The 20,677-nt window shown below is 37.1% G+C and overlaps 1 protein-coding gene across 1 annotated transcript in view; it reads left to right on the forward strand.

Annotated features, from left to right (window-relative positions):
- Positions 1-20,677, forward strand: part of POC1B (POC1 centriolar protein B) — a 58,709-nt gene that overhangs the window by 35,442 nt on the left and 2,590 nt on the right. The gene's annotated exons all lie outside the window — the stretch shown is intronic.

Raw genomic sequence — 20,677 nt, forward strand, 5'->3', positions numbered from 1 at the left:
TGTTCAGTGCAGCAGAATAAAAGTAAGAATTTGTAAACTCCACTCTTGTGTCTTTGCAAACGAATCCTTCTCTCTGTCCAATCTTGCTCTTGGACAAGCAATTTTTAGTGTTATCTTGGCTTACAGCATGCTCCAGACAGACCTCTCTAGTCTTTGCACGCTGTGCAGGTACAATGTGTGGGGCTGGGGGAAGAGGATAGGCTGCCTTCTCCCCACAGCTCTGCAGCTAAACATGTTCAGCTGCTCTCAGGGAAGGAAAGTCTCCCATCCCTCCCAAAGGCTACACTTAATCCATCTGGAACAACCATGAGGCAGTAGAGTGCCTTTTCTGTTCCCCAGCTAGGGGCCTTCCAAAGAAGGTATGGTGTATATGAACAAAATGGCTCATCTTCTGTCACAAGTGCCAAAAGGATGAAGCGTTTGGCATATTGAACAGTGAATTTCTAAACTTGCATTTTGAGCCTCTGTAGAGGCCCAGACATGTTTAAAAATATTTGTGTACTTAATCTTAAAAGCAATACGCTTTGATACCACTAGCATCAAATAACGCTTAAAGATCAGATACATGAAGGTGAACTCAACATTTGTAATAAAAGAAGAATATGATCCAAATGGCCCTTGCATTTTGCAGTGATGCTATTCTAACACAGTGTGTAACTGCTGGTTTACAAGGAGAGAACAGGAAATGTGTTGTGCCGCTACATAATTAGGTAATAATACATGTCTTGATGTTCCTTAATAGGCTTCATTATATTCTTTGAGTGAACTGGAGCTTGAGAGAAAGTCAGGTTTTCATTGGAGACAGAATTCTGAATTTGGGCACTAGAGAGTGCAAGAATATAATATTTCCTATACTATTTTTAGCCTGCTTTCCTGAGGAAATGTACCTTATGAGATTGTACTGTTTATTTGTCTGTCTCTGTCTTATCTCCCTAATAATTTTTGAAACAAATAGTTGGTGGGATTTTTTTTTTTTAACCAGGTTTGGAAATAAGCAGTTAGTAAAATAAGGAAAAATATTAGTGCTGCCACTAAAGAAAAAGCCAGTGGGATGTGACACTGAAGTCACTGATACTGGACTAGGCATGGACTAGCTACTGGTGACCTGCCCTGTAAGAGTGTCACAGCACATACAGAGGGAGCTTGAGTTGCTGTAGGACAGGAAGCTCAGGAGAGGGACCCAACAGGAAAAAAAATCTACACACACCGCTCCCCCGCCATATAAAAAAATCAAGCTTCAATATTTAGTTTCCTCACAAGGCAGTTTGTTTAATTATGTTGCCTTTGCCCATAGTGACACTATTAACAGATGCTATTGCTGGGCTATCGGTACTGGTTTGTAAGATAACTGGCTTGCTGTAGATGACACTTAGAACTGGCAATATTTTACTTCGTATAGGGTCTTAATCGTGGCAACAGTGCAGTGCTTCAGGAATGCTTTTCAAGTTGATCCATGTCTATATATTGTTCCTTTAGCAAATCAGCACATTTCTGGGAACTAGAGGGATGGAAGTTCCAGGTATTATTTCTGTTTCAGCTTCCTGAGATACTGTACATGTACGCTCTGACCTTGTCTGCCCAAGCAGTGTTTTCCCCTGCTTTGGCTGGGAATCTAAGCTGTATTCACAGTTCTCACAGCTGATTCTGCGGCATGCAGAAAATGCCCGACAGCTATCAACCCACACATCCAATAACAACTGGTTCCTTCCTCTTCCTGGGGAAGAGTAACATCCTCTGAGAAGAAGCGTCCCCTGAGGAATGCAGGAACAGCAGCAAGCCTTTCACACAGGAAATTACAACTGTAGCACTTGTAGAAAAGTGTTTCTGTCACTTGGATTGTCAGTCTGTAATGAGCTTCCTGCTGACCTAGATGATGATTTACTACTGATCTAAATGCCATTTGTGAGTCATTTAGCTTAATGGAAGTTAATGAAGTTAGAGTTCAGTAGCTCTGTTACTCTGTAAACACCTGTTTTAATTTTTTTCATGCAGTAGCACAAGTTAAGTTTTGAACTTCTTAGTATTCATGGGACTTGAATAATTCTGAGATCGCACATTTTGTGGGACTGAGAAACAAGGGAATGTTTAGATTAGTTCATAGTGTGTGATTCTCTAAGAGAAGATTGCAAGGTTTTATTTTTGTTTATCTTAAGTTGGATAATAAAGCTGAGCTACAGATCAAGCATGTCAGAAAACAAGATGCTAAAGCTAAAATACTGCCCTTAAATTACCCTTTGTTCTTAAATACTACTGGAGTCTACATTTAGCGCAGCATGCTTGCAACAGTGTGGTAGAACCTTGAATATAAAATGAAATATATATATATAATCAATATGTAATTCGAAATGGTTAATGCAAGCTTGTTACAAAAGCAAACACTGTTTAAATCTTCTCCTATTTTTCCTAAATGACGGTGCTTGAACAAGTGCTAGCGAATTCTATTTATCACTTAGATTACAGTGATATCTAAACCCAGAGGGTGCTTTCTGCCTAAAAGCTTGTTTGAGTGTTTTCCAAATATATCAATTGTTCTAATACAACACATCTCTCCTTGCAAACCTTGCTGCATTACTATCTAGTTTGCTGTAAGAGATGTAGTTACTTGCTTCATGTGAGGTAATGGAAACACTGAGTCAGATCCAAAAATTACATAGATTGCTTAAAGTGAGACTGAGACTTTTCAAATAAAATTCAGCACCAAGGGCAAAAATGTTCCTTCATCAGATGGATGTTTGATATAGAAAAACTCTGAAAGCATCATGGCTTGTATCTTCCACCAAAATAGTTTTGGGGTCAGAAATTAGGTAGGACAATGCTAAAGGATGATTTCACAGTCATTTTAACTTAACGACTGTTTTTGTCTGGTTAATTCCATCCAAGTCAATTCCCTGATCTGCTCAGCTATCCAAACACTAATACCAGCACAAAGGAAATAATGAGAAAAAATTATTTGGAGATTAAGTAGGAGATTAGTGCTGGCTGTAACCTAAGTGAGGTTGACCGATGTCCATGGAGCCACGTATCCAATGGGATTGTGCTATAACATATATGGGTGTCTTACATGCATGACACATCTGAACATCATCTTTCTTAAGATGCAATGGAAAAATACGAGCAAAGGAGGTGGTAGTAATGGCTTCCTTTTGTTCAGGCAGTAGGTGTGTTGGATTCAGTTATTTTTTTCAGCCTAAGAGGATTCAGCTTGCTTTCTTCTGTCTGCATGGCTGTAACCTAAACAGCAGGTAATCGAGACAGAGGCTGAATGGAGGCAGCTCCATCCTTCATGCTTGAATTTGAAGCACTGTAAAGTAAAAGCTGAAAGTATATGGCATCAGAGGAAAGCAAGTGAGAAGCAGCCCATGGTTAGTGATTAGGCTGTTCTTCTGGAACAGAAACACTGGGTTCCATTGCATCCCTTATGCATTTTGCAATAAATAGTATTTGGGGGGGGGAAGAAGAAAAGAAAGAAGTAGGAGCTGTGTGACTGACACCCTAAGTGGAGATATGTGGCATCACTGTTCTGAAAAGCTGTACCTTTTTTTTTTTTTTTTTTTTTTTTTTTTTTAAATCCCCTCACAGTATGGTACTCTGGTTGTACCAGCTTGGGTTGGTGCTAGGGAGGGAGGCATAGATACTGGAGGGATAGATCGATGTCCTCTGGCATGTTCTAACTGCGTGGAGATTGTACTTCTTGAATGTCAAGATGTCAGTTCCACACTGCACATCAGATACGTGAAGCATAGGCATTGCAATGCAACTCTGAGTTGACTATTGCAGTATTTTTATTGTAGAGGAAGACCCCTTTCTTGACATAGAGATTTAAGAGAATTAATTACTTTATCCTTAACCTATTCTTAGATAAACCAGTATCAAGTGTTGCTCACTGAAAAGATTACTCTTCCAAGCCATGATTCATTCTTATAGGTGTTTCCTCATTTCTTACACATCTCTTAGGACAGGAATTCTGTGTCCATGCTTCCAATTTTTGCCAGTGTAGTGTAAGAGTACAATACTACCTCTTGCTCAGTACTTTCAGCTAGTTATAACTACATGTAAGAAGTTACTGTAATTCTTCACTCAATAACCTTATCACATCAAAGTTTTATCATTTCACTCAGTTATATATTATGTTATTGTAATTCTTTTCAACACCTCTGCTTTCTATAATGTATTACTCTAGAGTGTCTTCATCTCTGAGGTCTTACATGTGCACATAAGGTTGCATTTGGACAGCTGAATGAAGTCAGATTGCCAAGTAACCTTGACTATTTTAGTAGGTTTCCGGTATGCCTTTTTGTGTTGTCTGTAAACTTGATCTTCCAGATTGCTGGTACATTTTGCATGGGACTGAAACAAGAATAGATTTCAGTGGAATCACTAAAACCAGCGTAATTTTGTAGTAACCTTCTGATTTAACTGTTTTTGAAGAAACACTGGCTAGATAATTGACTTCATACTGCATTACAACCTAAAATGTGTTAATTAAAATTGTAGCGTGCATGTTACAGACTTTAAAAAAAAAAAAAAGTACTTTTCTCAGGAACAGTTTGACTAAATATTTCACTAGAGAGATCTTCAATTTGGTGGACCATTTCTTTTCTTTCTCAAACTGTATTGATTTGCTTGACGTTATGCCTTAAATCTTTGCTATATATGTCCTAAATCAACTTTTCAGTGTTTTTCCCTGACACAATTCTCAAGCTGACTGTGACCTGTGACCACACAGTTATCCTGTTTATCCTTTCTAACTACTGATGGAATGTCAGCTTCCCCACTCCCCTGGTATTTCTCCATTATTCCAGGATATATTAAAAATCAACATCATTACCTTGTTATTTCAAAACCATTGAGTTCAAACTATGTAACCCAGGATTTAAAAATGTTTACATACAGTGTAAATTGTTTAACAGTCTTTTTTGCTACAGTTAGAATAGATAGTATTTGCCAGAAACACAATTACAGCATTTATTATCTTCCAAAATGGAAGATAAAAATACTTCGTTAACCACTTAAAAAAATTTCTGCATCACTCTAACACCTCTAGCTAATAAGTATGGCATTGCTAGGACTTCTTTTGTTCCTGATATTTGTAAAGTACAAATAATCCTTCTGTAACAGAAATTATGTAGCGTAGCTTCTTACAAATCTGTGTTTCATAGCTGACTGTAAGGTTTTATTTGAAGCTTTTCCTTTGCTTTGAGGTAATTATAAGTTCTGTTTCTCTCATGCATTCTCTGGTCTACAATAATGTGTAAACTTATGCCAGAGCATTTCTCCCAGTGGGAGTACTTACTGATTTCTCTTCTTTAGCTGGCAATCTATTCTCAGGAAACTTATATGAAATCATCTCCTCTAGGATCTCTTTTCCTCCATCAAACTCTCTTAAATCTGCAACAAGTTCAAAACTTAAAAGTGAGGTGTGGGGACAAGCAGACAGAAATGATAGTCTCAGCATTGTTTCCTTAGGAAAGTGGGCTAAAATGTCCTTTTTGTTGCTCCTAATTCTAATGGCTATAGAGTTTTTGCTGAGGCCTTCAATTATCCTGATCAGCTGTGTTTCATCACTTCTAATTTATGGTCATTTGTATTATTCTGCCTTTTACAGCTGTAAAAAGCGACAGTATATTTTATCTGTGAAGGCTCTAAATCCCCAACAGGAATTCGGCATTTAGGACTGGAATGCCAGCTGTTGATCTGGGATTATAGCGCCAACTGCTTTCGGTTTTATTGCCATTTTAACATCAAGTATGGAGTGCGGCACACAGTAGGGATATGCCTTCTTCCATATCCCACTGAGTGTGGCATCTCCACATCTTGACTAGACCACTACCTGTCATAACTGATACTGTACAATTGATTACACATTGTTTAGCTCTTCTATGCACTTGCAAGCACACAGTCAGCCTTAATCAAATGAAATTAATAAAGGGGACATAACAGTATGATATTCTGTTTTACATGCCTTTTAGCATAGTTGTGTTTATATTTCTTATCTATACCCCAGTGGATAGTATTTAATGCAGTTTTTCATTAATGCTAATTTAGTGAAGTACTTAAATATGATTTATGTCTTTCTTTTAATTCAGTTATATCCCTAATCCAACTCTAACCCGTACAACCAAACTATTTAGAGAAATGTGCTTTACTTTCAAAGAAAGCACTATGTGCCATGAGCACAAGGGATCGCAAGCACATTTCAGAATCTAAGCTGCTGTTCTTAGCAGGAGTATCTTATATGTAAGTGTTATGCACTTAACTTGATTGATTCCTAGAAAAGATTTGTGTTAATGTTGTCTATTATTATTATTATTATAAATTATTTTCCTTAAGATGCAGGGACATAGGCGACAGGGAGTGCCAGTGATGCTGTGTTTTCATTAGAGTATGGGAAATGATACATCTTCTTGTACCTTGCATGGACACACAGTTCCATAAATTTTTGCTATCACCAGGCTGCTGCTGGTGATAATAAAATACCAAAGTATATATTTCCTTTCAGAAATTGTAAAAGATCATAGTATTAGTACAAATAAGGGAGTTTTTTCTAAAAACAGAAAAGTTGTAGAGAGACTGCACCTTAGTCATCATTACAAAGCAAGAGGGCTTTAATTTGAATCCATGGTGATTCTTAACAAAATTTCTGTTCTGTTGCTCGGTAAAGCATCAGACCTCAATGCCAAAGAAATGGCAAGCAGGAACAGAATAGAAGTTTCTGGTTTCTCTTTGCCCTGGTCTAACCAGAGGACCAGATTTCCAGAACAGACATACGGTAGTTTATTGAGATACCGTGACATGAGCAAGTTCTACCCTTGTGCTTCAGCTCCAAGTCGTACATGTACTGTGGCTTTCAGTCCTACTTGTGGAACATACTGATGCTCCTGTTTTGGCTGCCAGTGTGATTAGTCACGTTAAAAGGATGTTCCTTTACACCAAAAAGAAACAGTTGGCAATGTAGATTCATTTTTTTTGTCAGGACTTTGATACAGCAGTCATACAAGAATATATTGAGTTGTGTAGACCTATATAAAGACAATTGATATTGAATACTGTTTTAGACTGTGATGGTTCTGATCTGGATGTTACTAATACTAAATATAATTCCAAGACGCTTTTTGTATGCTAGAGCAATAGGAAGGTGAGCAAGTTAAACAATGACTTAGTATATATAAATGTGTTGTCATATTTTTTCCCATTTTGAACACACAGAGAATACTAACATTAATCAATGTTTTAAGTTTGGCTGTTCAAAACAAACAAAAACCCCCGAACACACAAGTGCTAGTAATGTAGCAGCAAACATAATTAAATATGGACTGTGTGCAGAAGAATTGCATGGGTGTTTAACAAATTAATTTAGACCTGGGTGGATGTATGAATAAAGTAATACACTGTGACCAGTGGAATTTAATATTTATCTTCAAATGGTAAACCCTTTATTTAGTGTTTTCCATTTATTTTCCTAATACATATATACACACACAGTTTTAAAGCTGGGCATGTTACAGGGGACAGAGCTGTAGTTTATTTCTAGTCTAAGGTAGTAAGAGTTTGTAAGGTGTTTTATATAAATGTGTGTGTATGCATATATATGTATGGAATATATCCGTGTACATATATACACACATAGAAAAATGTTATATATATACTTTTATATTTGTATTTTTATATATAGCCTTTTTTATATATCCTTATATTCTAAGGAGGTATTGCTTTGTGTATGTACTGCCCTACGTGATGTTATGCTGTTTTTCTGAAAAATCATAAATTATATTATTATTTTCTGCTTATATACATTAAATGGAGAGATGTGCCAATCCACAGTGAGCCTGTTCTTCAGAACCTCTTCTGTGCAAAAGATGCTACACCTTGCTGAATGAAGGAGTAAGCATTGGTCTTGTTTCTTGTGAGTTGTGTATCTGCTTGTAGTACCTCAGCTTTTCTGGTCATGTAAGCATCACTACAGAGAACAGAAACTGTAAGTGGAGTTTGCTCTTGTAGCAAGAAAGAGTAATAAGGTGTGACAGCGACTGGATCTGGAACACGAAGTTGTGAATTGTTGGGGACACTAGACTAGGTTGCTTCCCTTCTGCTGTGTTCACCAACTGCCTCTCTGCAGCTTGGTGGCAAAGGAATCCTGTAAGAATCATGAGGCAGAGCTCCCTCAAGTTGTTGGCCTCATAGCATTTTGCTGCTGAGAGTGGCAGAAGTTTGTACTAGATTCCCCCCCCGCCCCCCTTCTTTTGGGTTGGCAGGGAGGAAAAGCTGACTGCAAAGTAGCCAGCCATGTCACATCACTAATAATATTAATCAGGATCTTAATCCATAAGACATTCTCATGCAAAGAACTAAGGAAAAAGGAGGCTTTGTCCCAGCATCATTTGCAGAAGTGGAGAGCAAACCCCTAAATTTTAGCTGACTACTCTTGTTATTTATTTATCCATATTTATTTTAACAAAAGTCAACAGGCCTGTGGATGTGACCACTGTGATATTAAGAGCATCTGTTGAGGCAGAAGTGGGAAGGTTTTACGCTTTTACTTGACTAGAACATAATCTGTATAAACTAAGTTTTGTCCATATTTATGCTTTTTAAAATTTAAATAAATAAATAGTCATCAAAGAAATTTACCATGGGAGATATTGTCAGTTCCAAAATAAGAGATTGCTTAATGAGAATGGTATAGATGCAAACTCCTTCTCGTACCTGAGGACTGGATTCAGTGATCAAGACCTCTTCTAGTAGTATGTTCCTGTGAAATTTAAGAATAACAAATGTTCTTGGAATTGTAACTCACTGAGTCAGCCACCATCCCTACCCTTCCCCCTGCCCCGACCACCCAAATTCAGTCAGAGTGGTGTTGCCATTTATCCCATGCTGACAGTTAGTCACCTCCAATGGTTTGTTAATTTTTGTCACTTTAGGTAGGAAGAAATTGGCTAAAATACAAATACCAAGTCTCAAATAGGGAGAAGATGAATCTTTAGAGCGTGGTAGCTAATGAATTGCTTGAGCAATGAAACCCACTCTCTCAGCTTATCACAGAGATTTTTTTTTTTTTTTTAATTGAATTCTGATTTTAATGAACTGGCAGAACTGCAGAACATATTCTTAAATCAGTAAGGTGTTTATTTTGGTTTCCTCAAAGTTCCAACTGTCACAGCCCAACAGTGGGAGAAAATTATGAAGCATTTCAAAATAAAGCTATTATTGGCAACTTTAATGTTTTAACTGTAATTTTTATCGTTGTTGAATTCCTTTTTTAATACAGCCAAGCAGAACCTATCTACCTACCAATCTTATATGCCAACACATTTAGCATTTTAATTGGTGCTGAACAATGTGTGTATTTTGACAGAAGTTTGTAATAGAACACTAATTAAAATAAAAGATTTTTCAAGAGTATAACAGGCATGTCAGACCACTCCAAAGTTAACATTTCTTGGATATTTGTATGCAGTTCTCAAATTTCTCAGTTTCTGCAGTTCCCTAATTTGATTCCTATCACAGTAAATAGTAAAACTCAACTGACTTAAGTACAAAGTTATGCTACTGCTGCTAAAGCAATTTTTGAAAATCCCACCTCTGAACTAAGCTCAGCAGCACTGAGTATTGTTTTCACCTGGACAAACTGGACAGCTAGTCCAAACCTTCAGCTTATTACTAATGCTGAGCACTGAAATAGCTCAGTGTAGACTTTTGCTTCTTTCTCCAGGTATTAAATGAAACCTAACAAAAGCACATAAATTTGACTTTTTAAGGAAAATTTTGAAGCTTCATTTTATCCTTATGGGAGTTTTCTGTGACACTACTGTTAAAGTGTTTGATGTCCTTGTCAAACCTTTCTTCGTCATCCATTATAGGTGTAACATTTTATTAACAAAAGCCTTGGTCAAATGCTGAGGAACAGTGTTCCTCTATTACACAGTAAAATATTTTTTTCCTGGCTATAGTCAGGAAATTTCAGTTCCAAGCTGTGAAACATTGGACATCTTCCCCCCGCCCCCCACAATAGTAGCATCTGGCTCTTTGGCAAAGTCTTCAAGCAATTGTGCTGGCCCTGTTGGATATAACTTTGGACTCTAATATGCTGGATTGCTAACTTAGTTTCTAATGCTTTTTACTCCTTGATATTTTCTTGTAAATAATTTGGAGGAGATTTTACTTCTACTTCTGTGGAGCAAACAAACCCAATGATATTGTCAATAGCCACCCAGTCAAGTGGTATACCCTCCTGTTGTAACCCCTGCTCTGAAGGGAAGTCAAAGCTGCCAGATCTCAGCTAACAAGAGAAGATTTCTCTGTGAAATCTTTGTGTGGACACCCTGCACCTCCTAGCATCCCCTAACGGGAGGCAAGCTAGGTTTGCCTATGCAACAAAGTTTTGTTGACACGAGTTACGTTGGTACGAAGTACCAAAACAGAAATTCATACCATAGCAGTGACGCTGTTATCCTGACAAAAACCATTGGTACAGGTGCAGCTGTGCCAACAGAAAAGAGCTTCTGTTGGCTTTGCCTATAACTTTGAAAGAAGGTTGTGTGTAGATATGTATGAGTATATACTTATGTATGGGCTGGCAAACAGATCTTCTGCGCTCCTTCTACAGCAGGGGGCTCTGCTAATGTAGTATGTGTATGTTCATGAAGGGAGGCTCTGCAGCATAGGCACTGGGTCTCCTGTACAGCAGCCTCCCACCCTTGTGAAGCACCAGACCCCTGGTCTGTGAAGACTGGTGCACAGGGACTGCAGCTCTTCTCAGCTTTCTGCAGGGTTTGGGAGGAGGTTGCTCACGTCCTTCAATCCTTCTCCTTGTCCTGGCAGAGTCTGTCTTTTCAGGATTTTGTCTTCAGTAATTTTTTGTTCATTCTTATTGAGAGGTGGGGTTTAAGACAGAAGTGTGTTCCTTTAGCTCTTGTCATTTACATACAGTGTAACTTGATCAAGATTAGTTTTGCCCCAACAGGTTGCATATGAGACACTTATCTAAGAGAAATCAATTACATATTGTAAAGTATATGATTTAGTTTGAAAGATTAAACTTAAGGAAAATAGCTTTGGTTTCATTTTCCTAGGAGTAAACGTGCCTTCAAGAATGAGAAATTCCTTTGGGTTTGTTGAACAATCTCTTTTCATTGTAAATTAATTTTGAACAATACCAATGAATATACTAGGTGACTTTGCCAGCCATTTGAATGAGATAGATGAAGTGCTAGCCCTTATATATATTTGAAGACTCTGCACAATAAATCATACTGTTACCAGCTATTGTTTCTTTGTAAAGTTAGACTTATTTAGCTAGCTATTGGTCTAAAGCAGAGACTTTCAGTCAGTTTCTTAAGTAAGTAGGGGGAAGACGACAGAAAGAAGTCCTGAGCAGGCAATCCAGAAGAACGGTTGTCATTTCTCTGAGTAGATGTGTTCCTGGTGAGGATGCTGTGCTCTCACTCACACTCTGAGGTAACCCTGCCTCCTTCCCTCCATGTATTTGATGCCCTCTGTGAACCTGCACAATCTGCTACTTGGAGTATAGAGAGTTTGCCGACATGCTAGGAAAGTCCTAGGTTTTTTTATTTCTGTTTTTATTCATTAGCATTTATAGTATCAAATACAGCACAATATTCTATTTATAGTATTAGAATAGGAGGCCTTGTCCATATAGGGTTATTCATTTGCTGTCATTATTTCATTTCTAGTATCTGTTTCATTATGTTTCCAGTTTCTGTTACAAGTATTCCTCCTGCTCTCCTTCAGCTTTTCCCTGCCCTAGTATGGATGAGAAGTTCAAGCAGAGTATGTAATATAATTTTTATTAGGACTCTATATGGGTAAAAAGAAGTCATCACTTGAAACTTTAGCATTGATTTTAGCTATAAGATGTTCCCTTGGATGTGCACACATGCAGTCCAAAGTAATTTGCCTAAATTAAAATTGGCTACTTTTGTTTGTAATTGTGAATAGTGGGAATGTTTCCATGGTTTCACATTATCTGTCCTCAGCTTTACAAAGCTTCTTGTGGAAGCTGAAGATATACTGAAGATCATTTATTACCTTCCTTTACCTTTATTCCATAGGATACATATTGTTATTTTTAGTGCCTGTGGTGCAAGTATTTTTATAATTTATGAAAGTGTTTGAATATGGTCTTCCTGAATTGTTATATTTAGAATTGACTTCCTGGCAAGGAAATTCTCACCTTTGGAAATTGAACCTCTAATGATTTCTGTCTAGTTTGTGTGGGAAGTTCATGACATTTATTTTTTTATTTATTGACTTTTCAGCAGTATTGCTTGTTTTGTGGGGGGAAATCCTCAATTTTCTCTAAATGCTTTAAATGTAGTGGTTTGATTAGAACATGTTTGAGGGGGCTGTGGTTTTTTTCTTCCTTTACAAGCTGTATAGCTACTGTATTTAGGTACTGTATTTCATTTTAAGGGTTAGGTTTATCTAAATCCAGTGGAAACGGAGCATAGCTCTTCAATTTTTGTGGATCCCTTTACTGAATCAGACTCTGACTGTGCAGAGAACTATTGATGTTAGAAACTAACATCAATGAGCAAACTAAAAAAAAATTTTTTTTAATCTGTTTTTAAGTAAAGCTTAGGTATTACTGATTACCTAAGAGTTTAGAAAAATATTTCAGAAATATTATTTGTTTCTAACTGGATGCACTCAAGTATTTGTGGACTTCTATGAGTTTTTTATTGGGGAAATATAATTAATTTTTATATTTCTTGGAGAAAACAAGGCTTATTTTTAGTTCTTTTTCTGTGTTCTCTTGACATGAATGGAATATGAAGAATTTTTTTGTTCTGTACTAGATTCTGTACACGTGGAATTGCAAAATAGTCAGTGCATTGAATGTGCACTGTTTTACAGTGTTTTCTCAGACCATCAGCAGCAATCTGGGAAAAAGCTCATGACCTCTATAAACTCAGTTAGCTTCAGGCTGAATTTGTTGTTTTCAAGACCTAAAGTGCTATACCATTTTAGGTGAAAATGCCTGTTTTGCTAAGGAATACAGTCTGATAGTCTGGCTTGGTTTGTCGGCTGTGAGTTTGTATCCTGATACCACTACTCAGGTGGTCAGGTTCTAAACTGAAGGATGTGCTACCTTCAGTGATGATACCTGTGCCAGAGAGGACGACACCAAATATTTCCTTGTCAGATTGAAAGCACTTAATGTAAGTGCACCTCATCCAATTTTTCGTTTTAGCTTGGACATTCTTTTAAGAGCTAGAGAAGACTGAGGTGCGTAAGAAGCCATGAAAGACTTTGAATTAAGTGTGAAATTCTGTGTTACGAGTTGTTATGAAAGAGGTCTGCTCAAGCCAGAAATGCTGGGTAGAACTTTGGTTTAGATGCGCTGCATAATTTATCTGTATTTTACTGCTTGAATGCAAAACTTCAATTAAAGTTTGCAAATAAATTATACCAGAACTACCTCATCAGATAGCAAGGGGCAGAAAGCTGCAGTTTGGCACATGGCAGGTTTTTGCTGTGCTGATTCATGTGCACGCGAGAGGAGAGGAAATGAAGAGTGCTGTCATCAGCTGAAACTACAGGGAGGTTTTCTGCAGTAGAAACTGATAAAACAGATTGTGATTTAACATACTTAGTGTTAGCCTAATAGATCAGAGAGTTCTGTTTTATGTGGATCACTTTTTGACTGAAAAAAAAATTTCAAAGCAATAGTGATCTGTGAATAATTACGGCCTACAAAAAAACAGAGAAAAAACCATCTCCCGAACGATTCAATTTGGCATATCCACAGTGAACCATTTTCGTTCGAGGGTAGGCTCACAAGATGGAGGGAAAAGCAGTGATAATGATAGTACTGTTACTTCTCCTGAGAAACTTCTCATGATTTCAAATAACCAAAAAACAGGAAATCAAGGTCTGGTAAGGTGGGAGACTACTCTGTTATGCCTTTGCTCTTTGGTCTGTTTGAGCTTAATCCCCTACTTATGACTAATTGTTTGTAGTTGTTTTAATCACAGTATCAGAAATGTTTTAGTATTAGTAGGCAAATGTACCATGTGTTCAAAATTTAAAGGATTGTTTTTAAAAAGCAGACCATGCCAATTTTTGTGATTCATTAGGAAGCTTACCAATGTCACTTTTTCATATAAGCCCATCTTAATTATAAGATCATTAAGATATTCATTTGGAAGCTGTTGTCTATATTTTCTGATTTCGAAGCTCTTAGAAGATTGAAGACTAATGATTTTCAATTGGGTGACAGAGACTTGTATTTTTTCATATTTTTTTCCTTGAGGGAATTTTTTTTCTCTATAAATAAAACTGCTCAGGCATCTTTATATATGGATGCATTTTACTCAGATTCTATTCTTACACATCATGAAGTGAAGGGAGACTGGGATGCAATGTTTGTTTCTATCTGATCTGTGAACGTTTCGTGGGAAAACATTTGGGAATAGGCAAAGGTGATAAGGTTATGTGTAAGGATTTTTCACAAGTTGATTAAGTACCACCCACAGAGTTTTGGCTATTTTGCTTGACAGAAAACAAAGATGAGCAATTATGGTTTGCTGTTTGTGACATCATTTATAAACTAAATTTAATTTTCTACTGAACATCCGCTTGGTAATGTCATGGAAATAACTTCCTATTGATTAATTAAATCTGTTCCTTCTCCTCCTTATTTGTAACTCGCATGAATTTGCCCAAATGTGAGTCCATTTTATTACTAACGGGCTGTGAATGGAAACACTGTACACATTTTAGTTTTCTTTTTAGCTTTGCTCAGAAGTAACAATTTAAAATTGATTGCCTTATTCAAATTTATTCTCAAAATAAGCTATAGCTCTGAAGTCTTTCAGAATTGTTTGGTTTTATGACTTATGAGGCATTTTTACTACATTGATGGCAACATATAGAATTGTGTATGAATTGGTAGTATTTAAAGTACTTTAGAAAGGGGCTAATTTGAAGGAAAGGGAACATCTAGTTCTTGAAACACTTTATGTAAAATAGGCTGTTGGGTAGAAAGAGTTTCTTTAAAAAGAACTTTTATAAAAAAGATTATGCTGAATAGAAGTTGTGGACATGAACTGATCAGTATCCAAAAGTAAAGGAAATCTACTGAGACTAGTGTCACTCCTTTATAACAATGTTTTGGCATTTGAGTGTTGCATTAGATTTCAGCAGTTTTGGACCCTTCACTGAGCTGGAGGAGACTGTAAATTTAGATACTAGGAAAGGTTAAAATATAAAGCAGGCACCTCAAGGGTATAGCAGCATACTTCATGTCTGACAACGTTTAAAAATCTCTACAAGTTTCAAGAATATGATAAAAATAACAACCATTTTGGCACAACTTAGATAAGTTGAAAATTTGAAACTGTCTCATTTCATTTCTCTGTTACTAATTTTGAAAGTTCAATTATTTGCTTATCTGTATTTGATCCTTTCATATTTGACAAACATCGAGGCCTTTGCCTTATTTATGTAAGCACTTTCGTGTCGCATTGTCCGTATACGTCTTTGAGTATATAACAGAATAATCTCAGTTTCCTGCTTAACTCACTAAATTACAAGAAGACTTTTCCAGCACTCTGACTTGGCAATGTTGGTGGCATTTTACTGAGCTACAAAGCATTTTTCACAGCCTATTTGTCAGATACATTGAATTTTGGATCAATTTTACTGCAAGAAAAAAATGTTTGGTGAGATTTTTAGTAGCTTAGCATTTGCTCTGTTTACCTGAATTGACAGCTTTCCTCCTTGGGTTGGAAGAATCTATTTAGGTTGCCTTTAGTACCAAAATTTGTAATCACTTTGTGGGAGCTTAAACTGAAATCTCTACTTTATTTTCAGTCTGAAGTACAGCAGGCTTGTTTGAAAAGAAACTGAGAAACACCAACCTCAGAGTAGAACTGTTTTTAGAAGAACTTGTCGATGTCTAATAACCTCAGATTGTTTTCCTCTCCTGCTCCATTAATTTAAATTAATTTTAAATCCTAATACTTCAAATCACAGACAGCAAATTTTTTATTGGAGTGCTATTGAATGTTAAATCTATTTTTTATTATTTTTAAGTACTTGAGAATTAATAGATTATCCATAGGACGCTGAACTTGCAAAGCAGTATGCCTTTAATCAAAGTCAGAGAGTATCAGTTGAAGTTTACAGTTACATCTGTTTTGGCTGTGTTATTTAATTACTTGTATCATTCAAACGGCAAGAAAATGAATGTACTTCTCAAAACATTCATACAAGTTCTTTGTTAACATTAGACAAACTACGATAGGTTTATTTCCAACGAGCTTATTGATATTGCTGTCTGGGAAGACATGGGTTCCAGCCTGGGATTTTCTCACACTTCTGAAACTCACATCCTCATTCCCCGTCGGAGCTAAGGAGTGTGAACTTGGAGAGCTGCATTAACCTCAGGTGGGAAACTCTGGCAAATGGTTTCCTGAAGGTTTCAGGAACTTAATTACTTGTGAGACCCCTACCTCTTCATTAGGCTTGATTAAAATCAGCAAAAGGTGCCAAAATTTTCAGAGGACACATACAAGTGTCTACAAAGAATAATTGCATAAGCTGTCGAATTGTTCCTGCACCAACTGGCTGTTTTTCACTGACACTTTTAACTTCCCTCATCAACTGCCTGCGTTTTATAAGGCATGTGATAACTCGGCAGGTTTACTGCTGCCATGCAGAATATATAATGCTTGAGTTCTACCTGTCTTTCCTGCAATGCATCCCATCTACCCTGCCTCCAATTTTCCTGAAATTTGTTGCAACTTAATCAGTGAGCCCTCTACTTCTCTGTCAAATTTGGCTAATCCTGGTTGAGGTTTGGAAGCTTCTGAGCAAGCAGTCAAGATTTACAGACAGAAGCAAGGTTTCTGTAATCTCACTATCTTTGTAATCTCACTATCTTTCTATAGAAATCTCACTAAGAAGTCTATTCTAACAGACTCTCCTGTTGTAGTTAAATACAAGGATGTTCTTCATAGTATGATTGGTTGTAAGGCAGAAATTCTTTAATGTATGGCAATTTTTTTTTCTTTAGTATTTGAATGCCAAATTGAGCTTAATCTTTTCCGTGTTAATCAGCATTTGAGGCTATCTCCATCTTGTGATTTAGTAAGCGTGCCAAAAAACTTCCATTAATCCTGTTTCCCAAGGACCTCAGATATAACTTCATAAGTCAGAAATAACACAGTGAATCTGAACTTTTCTAGGATTGAATTAATGGTATCTCATATAATGAAATCTGCAAATGGAAGATATGGACAGTCTTAAGATGCAGTAATCCTATGTACTTCATACTCATCTAAAAGTACATGGGATACATTGTGAGCCAGAATATTCTGAGATATTCATAATACTTTCCTTTGAGGACTTCTAACACTTTAAAGCAAGGAGCTAAAGCAAAGTAAAATTAAATGGGAAGTTCGTTTTCTGCCTACCTTGTCCAAAAATCAAACCATTTGTATTCTATTTCATTTTGTGCTAACAAGTGACTCCTTCACAATGTACAATTCTTTGGAATAATTTGAAGTTGACATAACAAGATTTTTCATATTGAGAAGAAATTGAAATTCATGGTACTGGAGAGAAAGATGTAATTAAACCATCTAGTTAGGAGTGGGGAAGTTCTGGGTTCAAATCCTTTCTCATATGGAGTTTTTATTCATTTTATCCACTTATATATAAAATACAAAACCTCTCATGGGAACAGGACTTACCTGCTCCTGACTGAACGTCCTAACCACTGAACTAAAGCTGCTTTCTGTTGACCAGTGGCAAAACTCGAACAGCATGTGCAGAGAGAGTACCCTTTCTTCCACAGTTTCACACCTTTAAAAGGCAACAGCCTGGCTGACAAAGCATTGCGCTATGAGCCATGAGTTTAAATAGCCTTAGACTGAGAAGGCCAGTTCTCTGTAGTCTAATGCAAATGTTGTAACCATTAGGACATTCTGTAGAACAGCCTGGGATGTTTAGTGTTTGAAATCTGTAGTTTGATGTCTAGCACACTTTTATTTTTTGACACAACCCAGTATCAATACAAATCACTAATGGATTTCAGTATTAGTTGCATCAGACTTTTATTACTTGACATGCTTAGTTCATTTGCCTAAATCAGTCACCAAGCACAGAAAAGAGGGCTGAAGGGGAACTGGAGGTATCTTTCTAGTTCATTTGTCTGTTTCTTTCATCTTAATGAAATCAATGAAAGTGACTTATCACCAAATACCATGGTACTATCAAACCTTCAGAAGGATTTCATGTGGTTTTGTAGCGTTTTAAGTTAAGGTCTGAAGTGTATGCAGGGGTATCTCCCCCTGTCCCTAACAACCCCATGCTCTGCACTTCATGGGTTCTTGCTTGGAGGCTGAGACCCGTCCTTGCAGAACTTAACTGCACAATGGAGCTTTTAACCCAGAGAGGGTGGTGAGACTTTCTTCTTTGCCCTCCTCTTCCTAAGATACGAAACCCTCTTACCCCACCACAATCTCTGCTTTCAGCCATTCCTCTCCCTAGACCCACGGTCTTCTACTGACTCTATGTGTGTGGCATTTTTTATTTGCTCCTGTGCTTTGCTAGTGTGTTGATTTTGGCGGGGATAGAGTTAATTTTCTTCACAGTAGCTAGTATGGGACTACGTTTTGGATTTGTGCTGAAAACAGTGTTGATAATACAGGGATGTTTTAGTTATTGCTGAGCAGTGCTTACACAGAGCCAAGGCCTTTTCTGCTGCTCACACCACCCCACCAGCAAGTAGGCTGGGGGTACGCAAGAAGTTGGGAGGGGACACAGCCAGGACAGCTGACCCCAACTGACCAAAGGGGTATTGCATACTATATGACATCATGCTTAGCATATAAAGCTGGAGGAAGAAGAAGGAAGGGTGGAATGTTCGGAGTGATGGCATTTTGTCTTCCCAAGTAACTGTTAGGCGTGATGGAGCCCTGCTTTCCTGGAGATGGCTGAACACCTGCCTGCCGATGGGAAGCAGTGAATGAATTCCTTTTTTTCCTTTGCTTGTGCATGTGGCTTTTGCTTTACCTCTTAAACTGTCTTTATCTCAACCCACGAGTTTTCTCACTTTTACTCTTCCGATTCTCTCCCCCATCCCACCAAGGGGGAGTGAGGAGCAGCTGTGTGGTGCTTAGTTGCTGGCTGGGGTTAAACCACAACAGCTAGTAAAAAGAAAAGCTCTTCCAGATAGATGGTGGACACAACTTGTCTCTTGCTTAGTTCTCTCTCATTGATGTAGATAGCACAACCCCAGCACTTAGGGAAGAAAAGATTTTGGAGAATCAGCAACAATGAGTCCAGAGAACAGAGCATGTTAGTTGGTCAGGACTGTGCAGGATGGCACTGAAGACACACAAATAGTATCGTGGATAATGCAGCATTATAAGTTCCTGATAATATTGATATGATTTAGTATTACTTACTTTTAAAATCATGACATTATCGTAGTAGTAGTATTTCATCCATCACTCTCTGATCCTACCTGATTCAAAGGCAGGGTCAACTACACATAAATCATTCTTGACAGAAACTCATCAACATGCCCAAGTAATCTTGTAGAGGTTTGCCACTAATTCTGCCTAGCAATTTACATTCTACAAGATTATTTTATAGACTTAGGAGAATTTTTTTTTAATGTCTGACAATGATTTTAAGACTCTTTCTTTTGAAAATCTGTTCAGCTTTACAACATAAATATATTTGGGATACATTGTAAATATTGTATATTTTAAATACATCAGGTAAGGCTAAAATTTTCCCTTTGCATAGCTAATGGATATTTTCATCAGCTGTCGATAAATTTCAGAGAAACACTTAAATTGTAACCATTTAAAAGTTTGATTTTGTAAATGTTGTGGATATTGGAAATATAATTAAAGATAATAACACTTGACTACCTCAGTTTATTTTAGTGTAAAAATAAACTAAAATTATCTGAAGGTATAAGAAGTTTTCAAAGAAATCTCAAAAAGTCATTAATAAATCAGGTAAAGTTGTTATGAAGGACCTTCTAATGAATTAGTGATGATTTAACCTTTCGTGTTAAGTACCATTCGTTCAAAAGTACCATTAAGAACTTCAAGGCAACAACAAAACCAGAAGTAATTGGGAAGATCATGCTCTCTCACTTACCCTGGAACAATGTTTATACATCAAAGTTATTTCTCTCTAAACTTTGCATTGTGTGGGTCTTTGCTGTTGTTTCCTCCTTTCATTTTCTGAAGGAATCAGCTTCTTTAAAAATAATGCCACTGAATAAACAACTAAAAACTACTTAATTTTATTTTATTCTGAAAGAAGAGGTTAGTTCGTACTAAAAAAAGGTGGAAAGAATCCTTGTGATCATCTAGTCACATGGATTTTTCATCCATATGACTGCTGTGAATGAATTCCTTTGTGAACTAGAGCTATCTTTTTGAAGAAAACTCCAGTCAGCAATAGTATTTATTCAAGATTTAATTTAAGCTCTAGGAGTACAGCATGTAGTTCCTCAATCATATGTACCTGAAACATGTACCTAAAGACTGCTGAGATTTCTCTTGTTGCCTCATCCATCGCAGCTGAAATTCTCTCTTAGGTCAGAACGAATTGAAGTGTTATGAACTGGACCTGGAACAAGAAGCAAATCTGAAGGCCCTTGTGTGTGTGCATATATGTGTAA

Source organism: Gymnogyps californianus, chromosome 1 (genome assembly GCF_018139145.2).
Source record: "Gymnogyps californianus isolate 813 chromosome 1, ASM1813914v2, whole genome shotgun sequence".
NCBI lineage: Eukaryota > Metazoa > Chordata > Aves > Accipitriformes > Cathartidae > Gymnogyps > Gymnogyps californianus.